This window comes from Portunus trituberculatus, chromosome 44 (assembly GCF_017591435.1).
Source record: "Portunus trituberculatus isolate SZX2019 chromosome 44, ASM1759143v1, whole genome shotgun sequence".
In the NCBI taxonomy this organism is placed as follows: domain Eukaryota; kingdom Metazoa; phylum Arthropoda; class Malacostraca; order Decapoda; family Portunidae; genus Portunus; species Portunus trituberculatus.
In genome coordinates, this window is record NC_059298.1 from 19,418,826 (window position 1) to 19,422,241 (window position 3,416).

A 3,416-nucleotide genomic window follows, 5' to 3' on the forward strand; every position below is an offset into this window, starting at 1 on the left:
GGTGTTACTCACGCGCCTCACGACCACCACCGCCTCGCCTCGCCTCTCCTCGTTACCTCTGCGTCCCGCCCAATCTCCAAACTGATTGGCGGTTCTCTCGTCCAACACGTGATTGGCAATTCACCGGGAACACGCTCCGGAATAAGAGATTCACTTTTAGCTCACGAAACTACTTGTGATTGGAGATTTAGGGCGCGATTCGTTGTTATGTATTATCGCTCGTGTCAATATGCAAACAACGGGCCACAAGTCACAGATGCTGCCGCGTTAATGGCTATATTTACATATGACACGGATATATGCTTGGGTTATGCTAATGGTATGACTCCATCTTGTCCTAGTGAAGTGGACTCGGACCCGGTCGCTGCTTCCTGCACGATAAGGCTTACATTCCTGCTAGAGGCGCTGTTGCAGCTCTTATTGTTCTTCATAGTTAAAGGGTAAGCACTATTGTATTCATAAGATGTTCCAGTCGTTGTTCCAATGACTTGCAAAAGTAATGTTGCAAATCGTATCTTTTGCGAACTGAAAATCACTCTAGTCCGAAATCAAACTTCACACAGTAAAAACTTAGTATAATGATTCATATGAGGAATAAGTATATGCTATCTATTCACATCCATATTTCTTAGATTAGACACGGAAGCGACGAAAGGGGAATAAAATTGTATATAAAAAAGCGGGAAAAAGAGTTCGAAAGTTTGTATAAGAGACAAGGAGAAGGACTGGAAGTGGCAATTAGCGGAGTGAACAGCGTTAAAGACAAGAAGAGAGAAGAGGAGAGCAAAAACAGATTCAGTAGATCTTCACGCTTGGATTGCTGAGAACCAATTGCATAGGCACTCTCTCTCTCTCTCTCTCTCTCTCTCTCTCTCTCTCTCTCTCTCTCTCTCTCTCTCTCTCTCTGCCTACACTATTGGCCTTCACGCCTGCATTTCGTTCCTGCACAGAGCAAAGGTTCAGGGATAATGAGGAGGCCAGAGGAGCCTGGTCTTGGGTCAGGCTGTTCATGCGAGTCTTGGTTTGGGATTCGTGACTCTCCGCCATAAAGCTTTCCTGGGAACGCAAACCCATCCCCTGACAGCATCTGTTTGCCTGCCCGCGCACCGTCCACCTTGGTTACCGTCTCTATCAATCTCATCTCTCGTCCGTTTCTTCTTTTTTTTTCTTTTCTTTTTCTCCTCCTTCTTCCCTTTCTCACTTGCAGTACCTCCATCCATCTCTCGTGCATACATTCCCCTCAGCAAGGTCAAAACAACCCCGTATGTTACATCATCCTCTTCTCTCCTTGATCATCTCCCCTTCTTATTCACCTGGAGCCACATGTAGATAATCTAAATCTTCGTACTGCACACATTCTCTCTCTCTCTCTCTCTCTCTCTCTCTCACACACACACACACACACACACACACACACACACACACACACAGTACGTACACATCTTAACAAGTGTGTAAGTGGTCTCATTAGGCTTTGGTGATTAACAACGGGCAAGTCGTGAGTGGTTGCAGACTAAAGAATGGTCAGAGTGATTCCCGTGATAAACTATGATAACAAAACCTTAAGTGGCCCTACAGTTGACCTTGGGTGCTACACTCCGTCCTCACCACCACCACCTCCATCACAACACCACCACCTCTTCCTCCTCCTAGCGACTCTCACTTCCCACTCGTCATCTCCGTCTTCATCACTCACCTACCAACACTCACTCTGCCTTTCCCCATTCCCTCCATCACTCCAATCCCCTTTCCATAATCCCTCAATCACTTCTCCGTCCCCCAACACCCTTCACCCCCCACGGGACGTGATGCGCGCATGCCACCTCTCGAGACGTCTTCATCAAGGGAGAGATGGGCCGCACCGAACAATTAATCTTGGTTGATTGGGAAACACGAAGATTACCTCTCAGCAGCGGCGGCCACAAGGCAGAAGTCGCGGCGCACACATGGTCGACACACGCACTTCCCGCAACGGGAACACCGGCAAATAGCTCCCACGTCGCTTGCCACACTATGCTCGTGTTTCCTGGGCTAAGCAGCGGGCGAGGGAAGCCTGGCCGGCGTGCAAGGCGCGCAATAAGGCTCATATTACACGTGCCCCAGTTTAGCTTTCCGACTGTAGAGTGGTACAAGACGGGGTTCTACCTCCCTCGGCGCCGATCAGCTCCACGTCTGCACCACTACGCCACTACACAAGCCACGCGAGCGCTCCTACCTACACCAGCAACACTATCAGGGACCCGCTGCCTCTGCCTCCTCCCGCCCGCGGCCCGTGCATCCAACACCCGACCTGCCGCTCTTCCCTCACGGAGCTTCGTAAAATTAATATCCGATTCGTGATGAGAATATTAGAACGTTTCCTATTTGGAGGGATGACGGGGAGACACGGAGAGAGCAGGAGAGAGATGAGGACGAGAGGGCTGGAGAGGTGAGGAATGAGGAGAGAGGTGATGGATGGCGGTAACAGGCTGCGGCGGCGCGGGGGAGGGCGCCATCGCTCAAAGGAAGGATCAAGCTTATATTAAAACATATCTATTTAAGGGAGATTTTTATGGGTTGGTGGTGAAAGGCGTAACGAGAGTGTGATGAATAGATAATGTGTGTGTGTGTGTGTGTGTGTGTGCAGTTTTTACATTATCTAAATTCATGAAAAGACAATTAACCCTGTCAGTACTGCATAAAATTTATTATTTCATATAATCGTTTATCATTAATAAGGGCACATTTAATAGAATTCACAAGAAATACAATCTTGAGAATAAAGGAACTTATAATGACATCCTGAACAAAATTGAATGGTATCGTGGTAGTGAAAAGGTTGAGGTCCTAACTTCACACGCGAGCAAACTACGGTCTTTTACGAACACTACACTCAGCTGCATTTTGGTTTACGTTCCTATATAACCGTCTTCTTACGTAATCCTCGGTAGTATAGTGGTCAGTATCCCCGCCTGTCACGCGGGAGACCGGGGTTCGATTCCCCGCCGGGGAGAGACATACTATTACATTTTTTTTGGTCTAATTTTCTAATTCGATATCCACACAACAATTATAACTTTAAAGACGGCAAATTTATAGTAACAAAGTCCACGTATAATAAATTGCAGCTAAAAACTTAAATAACTAGTAAATCACTTACGATAAATAAGACACAACAATGGACGGAGGGAAGGAGGAGGAGGAGGACAAGGAGGAAGAGGAGGTGAGAGAGAAGATAAGTCGGGACAGACATAAGAGAAGGCGGCGAGGATGAGGATGAGGAGTAGAAGATAGTTAGCACTACAAGAAGCAGAGGCAGTCGTGGAGAGAGAGAGAGAGAGAGAGAGAGAGAGAGAGAGAGAGAGAGAGAGAGAGAGAGAGAGAGAGAGAGAGAGAGAGAGAGAGAGAGAGAGAGAGAGATGATGGGATGAGACGAA

The 3,416-nt window shown here is 47.5% G+C and overlaps 1 non-coding gene across 1 annotated transcript; it reads left to right on the forward strand.

The window, feature by feature from the left end:
• Positions 1-2,920: 2,920 nt before the first annotated feature.
• Positions 2,921-2,992, forward strand: Trnad-guc. Its single transcript has one exon. It is a non-coding gene; the product is annotated as a tRNA-Asp (tRNA).
• Positions 2,993-3,416: the final 424 nt, after the last annotated feature.